This window comes from Salvelinus fontinalis, chromosome 1 (assembly GCF_029448725.1).
Source record: "Salvelinus fontinalis isolate EN_2023a chromosome 1, ASM2944872v1, whole genome shotgun sequence".
Taxonomy (NCBI): domain Eukaryota; kingdom Metazoa; phylum Chordata; class Actinopteri; order Salmoniformes; family Salmonidae; genus Salvelinus; species Salvelinus fontinalis.
The window spans coordinates 38,299,025-38,314,198 of record NC_074665.1 but is presented as its reverse complement, the minus strand read 5'-3'; positions in this window follow the sequence as shown (position 1 = coordinate 38,314,198).

Sequence of the window (15,174 nt, the reverse complement as noted above, 5' to 3'; positions counted from 1 at the left end):
CTGCACGCTGAATATTGAAAAAACTGGAAAATGTGTGCACATTTTCAAACGGCCTCCTAAGAAACTTTTTATTTTCCAATATGCATATATTTACTACTGTTGGATAGATAACAGTCTGTAGTTTCTAAAAAGGTTTGAATTGTTTCTCTAAGTCGAACAGAAATATTTTTACAGCCATTTTCCCAGCCGAATTGAGTTTCCCAAAATGCGATGTGTCTCTTTAAGACCTTCTCTATAAAAGGCCATTTGACTTGGGACCATAGGGACACGTCAGAGGCGTACGTCAGACTGTAATGCGGAAGTGAGAATTGAAAGGGGTCGAATATCTCGTCCCTGGACTGAATAACAGAACTTCTTGTGAGACCTGCGCAGTTAAAATAAAAATCCGGGCGCGAAGGATAATTTGATCTCGGCTTCTGGAACAAGGTAGATAACTTTGAATATGATGCCTGACTACGATATTATTTGCTACATGTCACAAAATCATCCTAAAGTATGTTTTTTCAATATACTTTAATTATATTATTGCAATTTATTCTGGACTTTAGATGTGAAACGACGGAAGAATTTTTTGAAGAAACGCTTTCTGGCGCAGCAATGCTACCGTGCTAGCTAACCAAAGAGGGAAATCATTCGTTCTGGAACCCAACTAAAGACTCCACTGGACATTGGACCCCGTTACAACATTCTGATGGAGTACCAAGAAAGATAAGACCCAATTTGGGATGCTTTTTCATATATATGTCGAACTGTTGAATGCTAACTCTGCTAACAATGCTAGGCTAGCGCTTGACTAGAATCAATGCTGCCTTATGCTAGCTTATGATGTTAGCTAATATAACGATATATTGTGTTTTCGCTGTAAAACACTTCAAAAATCGGAAATGTTGTCTGTATTCACAAGATATCTGTCTTTCATTAGTTATCCACCATATGTTTTTCTGAAATGTTTTATGAGGTGTAATTAGTAGCCGACGTTGGTGTATGTATTTTCTCTGGCTACTCCCGGCTGGATTCAGACTGTAGCTATGTATTAGCATTTTTGGGTAGCATCAATGTAAAACTGATTTATAGCTAAAATATGCACTTTTTATGAACAAAACATAGATTTATTGTGTAACATGTTATATGACTGTCATCTGAGGTCGTTTTTTCTGGGCTCTTTAGGTTGGTTTTAGTTTATTTCGGTTGGTTGTGCATGCTACTTCAATCATAATTCATACTTCATAATCATAATTCATACGTGTCTGTCCACTTTTGTATTTGGTGGTGAGCTAACATAAATATATGTGGTGTTTTCTCTGTAAAACATTTAAAAAATCGGACATGTTGGCTGGATTGACAAGATGTTTATCTTTCAAATGCTGTATTGGACTTGTTAATGTGTAAAAGTTAAATATTTTTAAAAAATAGATTTTGAATTTCGCGCTCTGCAGGGGTGTCATTTTCGGTCCGAGGTCGGGCTTGCACCCCAAACAGGTTAACATAAAGACTTAAAACTCAAAATTCCGTAAGAACCTACCCCAAGGAGGATATGTGTTCACTTTAAATTGGGGTCATAGGGGCTGTTTCGAAGGGTTATTAAGGTCACATCTTTCCAAAACTTCATATGTGTGATTAGGCAACCCTCATGAACTGTAAATCAGTCATTTCTCCCAACAGATGTCAAAGAAAAAACTCTCTCACACACACACACACACACAATCACAGCAAGGATGGAGTGACACAGTGCAGGGCTTAACCTGTTGGGGATGGGGGCGCTGTTTAGACTATTTATGCTAATGTGGCTAATTTTTTAAACGGCTTCCCACAAAATCCTTGATCGTACAATATGCATATTATTATTATTATTGGATAGAAAACAGTCTATAGTTTCTATAGGAGTTGAAATTTTGTCTCTAAGTGGAACAGAGCCCATTCTACAGCAATTTCCCTGACATGGAGTCAGATTTGAGAAACGTTGGCCACTTTTCTGAAGTCATTTAAACGGGCACTGTCGTTGCTATGACTATACGGACACTTCTTACGTCTTCCCCTGGATGCCTTTACGTGATGACGATTCCAACGGGCTCGATTGCTCGTTCACAGGCCCTACAAATGAAAAAAACCTTTAGCTAGCAAGTCTTTTCTTGCTGCGTAACGCGCGTGGAAGACACCGACCCTCTCCTGTTCCAAGCGTTAGTTTAGCCTGTTATATTTCTCCGGTCATCTTTTCACTCGTTATAGGAGTTACAAACATCACAAAGTAGTTAATTTAAAGCGTTTTATAGCAATTTATATCCGTTTAGTGCGATTTTGGGACATTTATTTTTGCAACGATGTGAAAAGTTGGTCACGCTTTTCAGTTCATCCCGAACGTAGTTGACATTTCCACATGGCAAGAGGACAGCTTTCCACCAAAAGACGATTTCTCCCAAGAAAGGATCCTTTGCCCAAGATACTGATGGAAGAACAGCTCAAGGTAGGACATTTTTATTATGATAAATCGTGTTTCTGTCGAAACATTTTAGTGGCTTAGGACGCCATGTTTTTTGACGTAGCTTCGCTTGGCGCAAACTGTATTGAAAAGTAAGGATAAATTAAAAAATGTAATAACGCAATTGTATTAAGAATTAAATTGTCTATCAATCCCTGTCCACCCTATATTTTTTAGTCACGTTTATGAGTATTTATGTATAAGAGTAGATCACTGTCTAAGTGGCGCAAGGACGTTTTCTTTACCAGCTTGTCTACATTTCACATTGTCTAACCATGATTTTGGTGGCTAAATATAAACATTTTCGATCAAACTGTATATGCATGTTGTAATGTGATGTTACAGGAGTGTCATCGGAAGAATTCTGAGAAGGTTAGTGAAAAAATTAATATCTTTTGGCGATGTTGACTTTTATCGCTCACTTTGGCTAGAATCAATGCTGGGCTGCTAATTGCTATGTGCTAAGCTAATATAACGATTTATTGTGTTTTCGCTGTAAGACACTTAGAAAATCTGAAATATTGTCTGTATTCACAGGATCTGTGTCTTTCGATTCGTGTATGCTGTGTATTTTTACGAAATGTTTGATGATTAGTAGTTAGGTAAACACGTTGCTCATTGTAATTATTCTAGTCCATTTGTGATGGTGGGTGCAATTGTAAACTATGCCATCTACCTGAAATATGCACTTTTTTCTAACAAAACCTATCCCATACCATAAATATGTTATCAGACTGTCATCTAATGAGTTTTTTTGTTGGTTAGAGGCTATAAATATCTTAGTTTAGCCGAATTGGTGATGGCTACTGGTGTTGGTGGACAAATAAAAGATGGTGGAATATGCTAATGTGTTTTTAGGTAATAGATGTACATCTTTACATATTGTGTCTTCCCTGTAAAACATTTTAAAAATCGGAAATGTTGACTGGATTCATAAGATCTGTGTCTTTCATTAGCTGTATTGGACTTTAATGTGTGAAAGTTAAATATTTTAAAAAAATATTTTTTTTGAATTTCGCGGCACTGGTTTTTCAGTGGGGGGGGGGGGGGAGTGCCGCTAGCGGCACGCTGATCCTAGACAGGTTAAAGACACACCGAGCCTGCACTGGCATTGCCATAATCTCTAGGCAGTGCCGAGTTCAACGAGATGCCCCGCTTGACCGTAGCTCGCTCGGTCTGAGCCCAGCGAACGTGATAAAAAGTAGGCCCATAATGAAGCTTGGCCCTAAAATTCAAGTGCTTTTTGGTCACAGCGAGAGAACCGTTAGGGTTAGAAGCACAATTCAACCTCAGGAACATTCCCCATGTCCTCTCGATCTGTGCAAGCATAACATTGACCATGTGGAATTAACCCTTAACCTTGAAAAGAAGGTGTTTACATCAAACAGTTTGCAATGACTTCTCTCCCCATAGGAATACATTGCCTGCTCCCTTAAATTCAACCTGAAGCCTATGTGGGTCATGAATGCCTTATGAACCTGTCTTCGATGACAATTCATCAGGCCACTATGAGGTCTACCTGTGTTGATTCTACGCTTCATGGAGCAACCGGAAGTGGTTAAATTCACCCTAAAGTTGTTTTGATGTACCAAACCTGCAGTTTGTGAAAATCCCTGCATTCAACCCTGTGTAAATCAGTAAATTCTTAACGTAAAGACACGTAAAGAAGAAAAGAGGATATGTGTTTACTTTCAGCTTCCTGTGACAACCGGAAGTGCCTTAAAATGGGGTCATAGGGGCTGGGTTAAAATATTCAGATCTTTCCAAAACTTCATATGTGTGATTCGGCAACCCTCATGAACTGTAAATCAGTCATTTCTCCTATCAGATTTCCAAGAAAACTCACACACACAAACAGCAAGGATGGCGTGACACAGTGTGGGGATTAGACACACAGAGCACAGTGCCTGCTATAATTACCTTTGTTCAAACTATCAAAGAACTGTCAGACCTAGAGCTCTGAAACTTTAGAAACATGTTCTAGAGCTCAAGTCGATAGTGCGTGGTGAGTTATGAAGCTCTAGAAGGTTCTCAGATCGAGAAACAGCCTCGTACATTGCAATAACTTCAATTCATTTTGACCATTACGAAAATGACGACATTTAGAAAAGTCCCAGAGTCGCAAGACTAGGTGCATTGAAACCGCCTTCAATATGTTTAAACAGTGATAGACCATCACCAAATTGACATTCTGAAATCAACGCCAACGAGCAATGGAGAGGAACCAGAATCACTGCCCGGCCATCCCGATTTCATCGGGCCAGTCAATTTCGCATTCCTGTAGTATTTTTGAGCATGTAAAATTCGTGATGGTAATTGCCCATTGAAACATATTGCAAATGGACAGCCGTGCGCCTGGTAATTTTTTTAAAGTTTTACTTCCGGCGCTGACCGCCTCGCTTCGCGTTCCTAGGAAAATATGCATTTTTCTTTTTTTTATGTGTTATTCCTTACATTGGTACCCCAGGTAATCTTAGGTTTCATTACATACAGTCGGGAGGAACTACTGAATATAAGAGCAACGTGTAACTCACCATCGTTACAACCAGGAATATGACTTTCCCGAAGCGGATCCAGTGTTTTGCCTTCCACCCAATACAATGGATCTGATCCCAGCCGGCGACCCTAAGCGACGCCGTAAAAGGGGCAAACGAAGCGGTCTCTTGGTCAGGCTTCGTAGACGGGCACATCGCGCTCCACTCCCTAGCATACTACTCGCCAATGTCCAGTCTCTTGACAATAAGGTTGATGAAATCCGAGCAAGGGTAACATTCCAGAGAGACATCAGAGATTGTAATGTTCTCTGCTTCACGGAAACATGGCTCACTCAAGAGACACTAACGGAGTCGGTGCAGCCAGCTGGTTTCTTCACGCATCGCGCCGACAGAAACAAACATCTTTCTGGTAAGAAGAGGGGGGGGGGGGGGGTGTATGCCTTATGATTAACGAGACGTGGTGTGATCATAACAACATACAGGAACTTAAGTCATTCTGTTCACCAGATTTAGAATTCCTCACAATCAAATGTCGACCGCATTATCTACAAAGGGAATTCTCTTCGATTATAATCACAGCCGTATATATTCCCCCCCAAGCAGACACATCGATACCCTGAAGGAACTTTGTCTGACTCTTTGTAAACTGGAAACCACACACCCTGAGGCTGCATTCATCGTTGCTAAATGAGATTTTAACAAGGCTAATCTGAAATCAAAACTCCCTAAATTCTATCAGCATATCGATTGTGCTACCAGGGCTGGTAAAACCTTGGATCATTGTTATACTAACTTCCGCGACACATATAAGGCCCTCCCCCGCCCTCCTTTCGGAAAAGCTCACCACGACTCCATTTTGTTGCTTCCAGCCTACAAACAGAAACTAAAACAACAAACTCCCTTGCTCAGGTCTGTTCAACGCTGGTCCGACCAATCTGATTCCACGCTTCAAGACTGCTTCGATCACGTGGATTGGGATATGTTCCGCATTGCGTCCAACAACAATATTGACGAATACGCTGATTCGGTGAGCGAGTTAATTAGAAAGTGCATTGACGATGTCATCAAAAAAAAGCGCGAACCACTGCTTTTAACCAGGGCAAGATGACCGGAAACATGACCGAATACAAACAGTGTAGCTATTCTCTCCACAAGGCAATCAAACAAGCTAAGTCCCAGTATAGAGACAAAGTAGAGTCGCAATTCAACAGCTCAGACACAAGAGGTATGTGGCAGGGTCTACCGTCAATCACGGATTACAAAAAGAAAACCAGCCCCGTCGCGGACCAGGATGTCTTTCTCCCAGACAGGCTAAATAACTTTTTTGCTCGCTTTGAGGACAATACAGTGCCACTGACACGGCCCGCTACCAAAACCTGCTGGCTCTCCTTCACTGCAGCCGAGGTGACTAAAACATTTAAACGTGTTAATCCTCGCAAGGTAGCAGGCCCAGACGGCATTCCCAGCCGCGTCCTCAGAGCATGCGCAGACCAGCTGGCTGGTGTGTTTAAGGACATATTCAATCAATCCTTATCCCAGTCTGCTGTTCCCACATGCTTCAAGAGGGCCACCATTGTTCCTGTTCCCAAGAAAGCTAAGGTAACTGAGCTAAACGACTACCGCCCCTTAGCACTCACTTCCGTCATCATGAAGTGCTTTGAGAGACTAGTCAAGGACCATATCACCTCCACCCTACCTGACACCCTAGACCCACTCTAATTTGCTTACCGACCCAATAGGTCCACAGACGACACAATCGCAACCACACTGCACACTGCCCTAACCCATCTGGACAAGAGGAATACCTATGTGAGAATGCTGTTCATCGACTACAGCTCAGCATTTAACACCATAGTACCCTCCAAACTCGTCATCAAGTTCGAGACCCTGGGTCTCGACCCCGCCCTCTGCAACTGGGTCCTGGACTTCCTGACGGGCCGCCCCCAGGTGGTGAGGGTAGGTAACAACATCTCCACCCTGCTGATCCTCAACACTGGGGCCCCACAAGGGTGCGTTCTGAGCCCTCTCCTGTACTCCCTGTTCACCCACGACTGCGTGGCCATGCACGCCTCCAACTCAATCATCAAGTTTGCGGATGACACTCAAGTGGTGGGCTTGATAACCAACAACGACGAGACGGCCTACAGGGAGGAGGTGAGGGCCCTCGGAGTGTGGTGTCAGGAAAATAACCTCACACTCATCGTCAACAAAACAAAGAGGATGATTGTGGACTTCAGGAAACAGCAGAGGGAGCACCCCCCTATCCACATCGACGGGACAGTAGTGGAGAAGGTGGAAAGTTTTAAGTTCCTCGGTGTACACATCACGGACAAACTGAATTGGTCCATCCACACAGACAGCGTTGTGAAGAAGGCGCAGCAGCGCCTCTTCAACCTCAGAAGGCTGAAGAAATTCGGCTTGTCACCAAAAGCACTCACAAACTTCTACTGATGCACAATCGAGAGCATCCTGTCGGGCTGTATCACCGCCTGGTACGGCAACTGCTCCACCCACAACAGTAAGGCTCTCCAGAGGGTAGTGAGGTCGGCAGAACGCATCACCGGGGGCACACTACCTGCCCTCCAGGACACCTACACCACCCGATGTCACAGGAAGGCCATAAAGATCATCAAGGACAACAACCACCCAAGCCACTGCCTGTTCACCCCGCTATCATCCAGAAGGCGAGGTCAGTACAGGTGCATCAAAGCAGGGACCGAGAGACTGAAAAACAGCTTCTATCTCAAGGCCATCAGACTGTTAAACAGCCACCACTAACATTTAGTGGCCGCTGCCAACATACTTACTCAACTCCAGCCACTTTAATAATGGGGATTGATGGAAATTATATAAAAATGTACCACTAGCCACTTTAAACAATGCCACTTAATATAATGTTTACATACCCTACATTACTCATCTCATATGTATATACTGTACTCTATACCATCTACTGCATCTTGCCATCTTTATGTAATACATGTATCACTAGCCACTTTAAACTATGCCACTTTATGTTTACATACCCTACATTACTCATCTCAAATGTATATACTGTACTCTATACCATCTACTGCATCTTGCCTATGACGTTCTGTACCATCACTCATTCATATATCTTTATGTACATATTATTTATCCCTTTACACTTGTGTGTATAAGGTAGTAGTTGTGGAATTGTTAGGTTAGATTACTTGTTTGTTATTACTGCATTGTTGGAACTAGAAGCACAAGCATTTCGCTACACTCGCATTAACACCTGCTAACCATGTGTATGTGACAAATAACATTTGATTTGATTTAATTGGAATGGGTTACCAGGAGCACATTTTAAATTGGTTTTTAATGCCTTTAGGGGGTTTCACCTGCCATATCAGTTCTGTTATACTCACAGACATAATTGTAACCGTTTTAGAAACTTTTGAGTTTTCTATCCAAATCTACCAATTAAATGCATATCCTAGCTTCTGGGCCTGAGTAGCTGTCAGTTTACTTTGGGCACGCTTTTCATCCGGACGTGAAAATACTGCCCCCTATCCCAAACAGGTTAAAATGTTTTTTTTAATGCTTTTAGGGGGGTGCATGGGGTCTACGGTTGGGCAGGGAGCACCCCCCACCCGTGCCCATCCAATAGGTGGCACCCCTGGTGGCACCCCATTTTGGATATATATATATATTTTTTAATCATTAAAAAACAACAGTCTCACTTCTCCCTCATCATACATGACAAATAGACCATCTAGGTTGATTCATGGCTTAACATAGTGCTATATATAATTTGGGCAGTATAAATGCCATTTTGACATGGTTCACTGACTTTTTGGTTTGGAAACCGACTTCCTATGATCGTACATGGCAAATGTACATAACATCCTGATTTAGCACTTTCAATACTTTCATATTGCATTTGGACATTTCTTATGACATTTGGCAATTGTTCACTGACTTTTGACTTCGACTATTGACCTCCTATGAAATCATATTGCAAATGGACAAAACATTTGCCTTATGGACAAGTAAAAAAAATATGACAATACAATATGACAAAAGTATGTTCATAAAGTTCTTATACATGTATAATTGACAACAACAAAAAAATTCAGGTTCCAGGAAGCACTTTTAAGAGGTTGATACGTTTTTCAATTTTTTTTCAAATTTTCCAAATTTGCACTTGATGCACTTGATGTGCATTTGCAATATGAAAATTTACTGTGGAGTGCGCTCGCCATCTATTTGATTTTTGCTGTGTGACACTTGTCATTTGCCATATGACATTTGCCATAAACTTTGAATGAAATGCCGTCCATTTGAGTGGTATTGGACATCATGTATATGTTTCATACAGTGCCAATATGTTCCCATTCATTTTTGTCCATTTCAATGGGGTCTTCCCTTACTTTCATAAATAGCAGAAAATCTATCCTTTAGTCAACATTCATTCCGGTTATTGACTATGGTAATATCATCTATATGAATGTAGCTGCCACTGTATTGAAGCCATTGGACGCACTTTATCATTACGCATTGTGCTTTATTCTGGGCGATAGGTTCAGTGCACATCATATTTAAATACACAGTTGAAAAACCCCATGGAAAAAATGATAGAATTGTAGAATTACTCGTTTTATCCAGGAATTTAAAATCAACTTATTTACACCGTTACACATTCATTCATTTTTAGTTCTGTGGCCTTAAACAAGTGAGATCCTAAGCGAATATGTTATCATTCAACTTAAATTCTTTAAGACCATACAATAAATAATTATTATGGCTTTATTTCAAGTTTTACCCAAATAATGGCCTGAACTCATGGTGTCAGGCCACATCAGGCCTGCAAGTCACATTATACTGGCTTGCAAAGCGATGTGTAATTTCTATTGTAACCAGCCAGAGTGGGGATATCCAAAGTTTGGAGAAAAAATTCACCCGCAACCAGCATCCAAAATGAATGCCAGGGTTTGAAAGATTAAGATATGAGACTACTTAAAGCATCTAAACTGGAACAAATCAAATTGTATTTATCACATGCGCCGAATACAACAGGTGCCTTACCGTGAAATGTTTACTTAAAACCCCTTAACCAACAATGCAGTTTTAAGAAAAATTTGTTTACTAAATAAAATAAAATAAAATAAAAAAGTAATAAAAATGTATCCCGTGTCGTGGAAAATTACATAATTAGTCATGCTATCCAGTGTTTTACTGCTTAAAGAATCTTGTTAAATGTTAGTGTTTTTTCTAACCTGATACATACTTATCTTGGTGTGACTTAGTCATAAAACTGGGCTTACAGCTAAGAGACGTTTGGGTGAAACCGCAGCATGTGAAATCCTGTGGGTTTACTATCTACAGAAAGTATGGAACCTTGCAGAAAGGGGTACAATATAGTTTTTGTTGTTGTGAATGCAGTTAGACGGTTGAGCCCTTGGGCTATCAACATCGTGGTATCTTAAAGTCTGCACAGACAACTAATTACTTTTTACACACTATCTGCTGACTGCTAAGTTGTTGTATTTTCTCTCTAAATGCAGAGACCTGGCTATGGTTGTTAACCTGTTGGGGATGGGGGCGCTGTTTAGACTATTTATGCTAATTGGGTAATTTTTGAAACGGCTTCCCACAAAATCCTTGATCGTACAATATGCATATTATTATTATTATTGGATAGAAAACAGTCTATAGTTTCTATAGGAGTTGAAATTTTGTCTCTAAGTGGAACAGAGCCCATTCTACAGCAATTTCCCTGACATGGATTCAGATTTCAGAAATGTTGGCCACTGTTCTGAAGTCAGTTAAAAGGGCACTGTCATTGCTATGACTGTACGGACACTTCTTACGTCTTCCCCTGGATGCCTTTACGTGATGACGATTCCAATGGGGTCGATTGCGCGTTCACAGGCCCTATAAATCAAAAAACCCTGTAGCTAGCAAGTCTTTTGTTGGTGCGTCACGCGCGTGGAGGACACCGACCCTCTCCTGTTCCAAGCGTTAGTTTAGCCTGTTATATTTCTCCGGTCATCTTTTCACTCGTTATAGGAGTTAAAAACATCATAAGGTAGTTAATTTAAAGCGTTTTATAGCAATTTATATCCGTTTAGTGCGATTTTGGGACATTTATTTCTTTAACGCTGTGAATAGGTGGGCACGCTTTCAGTTCATCCCGAACGCAGTTGGCATTTCCACATGGCAAGAGGACAGCTTTCCACCAAAAGACGATTCCTCCCAAGAAAGGATCCTTTGCCCAAGATACTGATGGAAGAACAGCTCAAGGTAGGACATTTTTATTATGATAAATCGTGTTTCTGTCGAAACATTTTAGTGGCTTAGGACGCCATGTTTTTTGACGTAGCTTCGCTTGGCGCAAACTGTATTGAAAAGTAAGGATAAATTAAAAAATGTAATAACGCAATTGTATTAAGAATTAAATTGTCTATCAATCCCTGTCCACCCTATATTTTTTAGTCACGTTTATGAGTATTTATGTATAAGAGTAGATCACTGTCTAAGTGGCGCAAGGAAATTTTCTGACCAACTGAGCTACATTTCACATTGTCTAACCATGATTTTGGTGGCTAAATATAAACATTTTCGATCAAACTGTATATGCATGTTGTAATGTGATGTTACAGGAGTGTCATCGGAAGAATTCTGAGAAGGTTAGTGAAAAAATTAATATCTTTTGGCGATGTTGACTTTTATCGCTCACTTTGGCTAGAATCAATGCTGGGCTGCTATGTGGTATGTGCTATGCTAATATAACGATTTATTGTGTTTTCGCTGTAAGACACTTAGAAAATCTGAAATATTGTCTGCATTCACAGGATCTGTGTCTTTCGATTCGTGTATGCTGTGTATTTTTACGAAATGTTTGATGATTAGTAAGTAGGTAAACACGTTGCTCTAAGTAGTTTTTCTATTCCATTTGTGACGGTGGGTGCAATTGTAACCTATGCCATCTACCTGAAATATGCACTTTTTTCTAACAAAACCTATCCCATACCATAAATATGTTATCAGACTGTCATCTAATGAGTTTTTTTGTTGGTTAGGGGCTATAAATATCTTAGTTTAGCCGAATTGGTGATGGCTACTGGTGTTGGTGGACAAATAAAAGATGGTGGATTATGCTAATGTGTTTTTAGGTAATAGATGTACATCTTTACATATTGTGTCTTCCCTGTAAAATATTTTAAAAATCGGACATGTTGACTGGATTCACAAGATCTGTGTCTTTCATTAGCTGTATTGGACTTTAATGTGTGAAAGTTAAATATTTTAAAAAAAAATTTTTTTTGAATTTCGCGGCACTGGTTTTTCAGTGGGGGGGGGGGGGGGGGGTGTGCCGCTAGCGCCACGCTGATCCTAGACAGGTTAACCTCTAACGCCTACCAAACCCGGATCCGGGAGCCCCCCCCATCACAAAAGCTGACTAGCATAGTCTAGCCTAAGGGATATCATACACTGCTCAAAAAAATAAAGGGAACACTTAAACAACACAATGTAACTCCAAGTCAGTCACACTTCTGTGAAATCAAACTGTCCACTTAGGAAGCAACACTGATTGACAATACATTTCACATGCTGTTGTGCAAATGGAATAGACAAAAGGTGGAAATTATAGGCAATTAGCAAGACACCCCCAAAAAAGGAGTGATTCTGCAGGTGGTGACCACAGACCAATTCTCAGTTCCTATGCTTCCTGGCTGATGTTTTGGTCACTTTTGAATGCTGGCGATGCTCTCACTCTAGTGGTAGCATGAGACGGAGTCTACAACCCACACAAGTGGCTCAGGTAGTGCAGTTCATCCAGGATGGCACATCAATGCGAGCTGTGGCAAAAAGGTTTGCTGTGTCTGTCAGCGTAGTGTCCAGAGCATGGAGGCGCTACCAGGAGACAGGCCAGTACATCAGGAGATGTGGAGGAGGCCGTAGGAGGGCAACAACCCAGCAGCAGGACTGCTACCTCCGCCTTTGTGCAAGGAGGTGCACTGCCAGCGCACTGCAAAATGACCTCCAGCAGGCCACAAATGTGCAAGTCTAGTTCTGTTTCACTTACAGACATAATTCAAACGGTTTTAGAAACTAGAGGGTGTTTTCTATCCAATAGTAATAATAATATGCATATTGTACGAGCAAGAATTGAGTACGAGGCAGTTTAATTTGGATGCGAATTTGTGCTATGTCGAAATGGCACCCTCCTAGTGGCAATAAGTTAAGCTTTCAACTCTGAATCATTCTTGGTGATCGGTATGGTCAGTATGGTCAGTATGTCTAGGTAATCCTGTCTAGCGCAGATTTTCTTGAAAGATATCATGTATTAAAACTTTATACGTGTTGCTCTCCACTTTCTGGAGGACTAAGTTTTGAAATCAGTGGAATTCGAGTATGATAGCTAAGGATATGGAGAAAACACCTGCCTCCGAATTACGTCTTCAAACTAAGGCATCCATGGCATCCGACAGGAGACACGTCCAACCATGAATTATGTATATGGGTAAGATAGTCTAGCTAGCTACATTTTCAGATATTACACGTTAATAATTTTGACCAAAAGAGCCATTTTCTTAGCCAGCTATAGCCTAATGTTAGCTAGCTAATATTGAACCTGGTTGGTTAGCTAACATTGAACCTGGCTGGTTAGCTACCTGCAGATTCATGCAGGATAGTAACGTCATGAGTTGTGATTAGGGTTCATTGTTTACCTAGCTAGCTAAGTTAGCTGGCTGGCTCGCTAGCTAACGTTACGTGTAGACCTTATTATTCGTATTTCAAATCCATTTGCTTAGCTAGCTATAGCCTAATATTAGCTAGCTAACATTGAACCTGGTTGGTTTGCTACCTGCAGAGCGAGCTAGATACATATCGGGTTTGTTCGAGTCTGGCCATCTACTCCGATTTCAGAGCACTCTCGTCTGTGTGCCAAAGAGCACAGAATAACTGATGAATTTACAAATGCTCAACACCCGTTCAATATGGCTGGTGTCAGTAGATGTCAGCAAAAAAAGTAATTAAATTGTTGCCAGCAGCACAGTTACAGTCACCAAAGCTTGGGCAAGTAAAATGGTCAGAGTGGGGTGTTCTCTCATGTGTCTGGAAGTAGCTAGCAAGTTAGCCAATGTTAGCCAGTTAGCTTGGATGCTTGACTGCTGTTGTGCGGCCTTAATGTTCGGATCAACCCTGCTAATCGGCCAGAGCGTCCGGTGTGCAGTCTGAACGCGAAATGCTCTGAATTTACGAACAGACAATCTGACAGCACAGTTGCAGTCACCAACTCTCTGGATAACATAACAGCTTAACCTGTTGGGGATGGGGGCGCTGTTTAGACTATTTATGCTAATGTGGCTAATTTTTTAAACGGCTTCCCACAAAATCCTTGATCGTACAATATGCATATTATTATTATTATTGGATAGAAAACAGTCTATAGTTTCTATAGGAGTTGAAATTTTGTCTCTAAGTGGAACAGAGCCCATTCTACAGCAATTTCCCTGACATGGAGTCAGATTTGAGAAACGTTGGCCACTTTTCTGAAGTCATTTAAACGGGCACTGTCGTTGCTATGACTATACGGACACTTCTTACGTCTTCCCCTGGATGCCTTTACGTGATGACGATTCCAACGGGCTCGATTGCTCGTTCACAGGCCCTACAAATGAAAAAAACCTTTAGCTAGCAAGTCTTTTCTTGCTGCGTAACGCGCGTGGAAGACACCGACCCTCTCCTGTTCCAAGCGTTAGTTTAGCCTGTTATATTTCTCCGGTCATCTTTTCACTCGTTATAGGAGTTACAAACATCACAAAGTAGTTAATTTAAAGCGTTTTATAGCAATTTATATCCGTTTAGTGCGATTTTGGGACATTTATTTTTGCAACGATGTGAAAAGTTGGTCACGCTTTTCAGTTCATCCCGAACGTAGTTGACATTTCCACATGGCAAGAGGACAGCTTTCCACCAAAAGACGATTTCTCCCAAGAAAGGATCCTTTGCCCAAGATACTGATGGAAGAACAGCTCAAGGTAGGACATTTTTATTATGATAAATCGTGTTTCTGTCGAAACATTTTAGTGGCTTAGGACGCCATGTTTTTTGACGTAGCTTCGCTTGGCGCAAACTGTATTGAAAAGTAAGGATAAATTAAAAAATGTAATAACGCAATTGTATTAAGAATTAAATTGTCTATCAATCCCTGTCCACCCTATATTT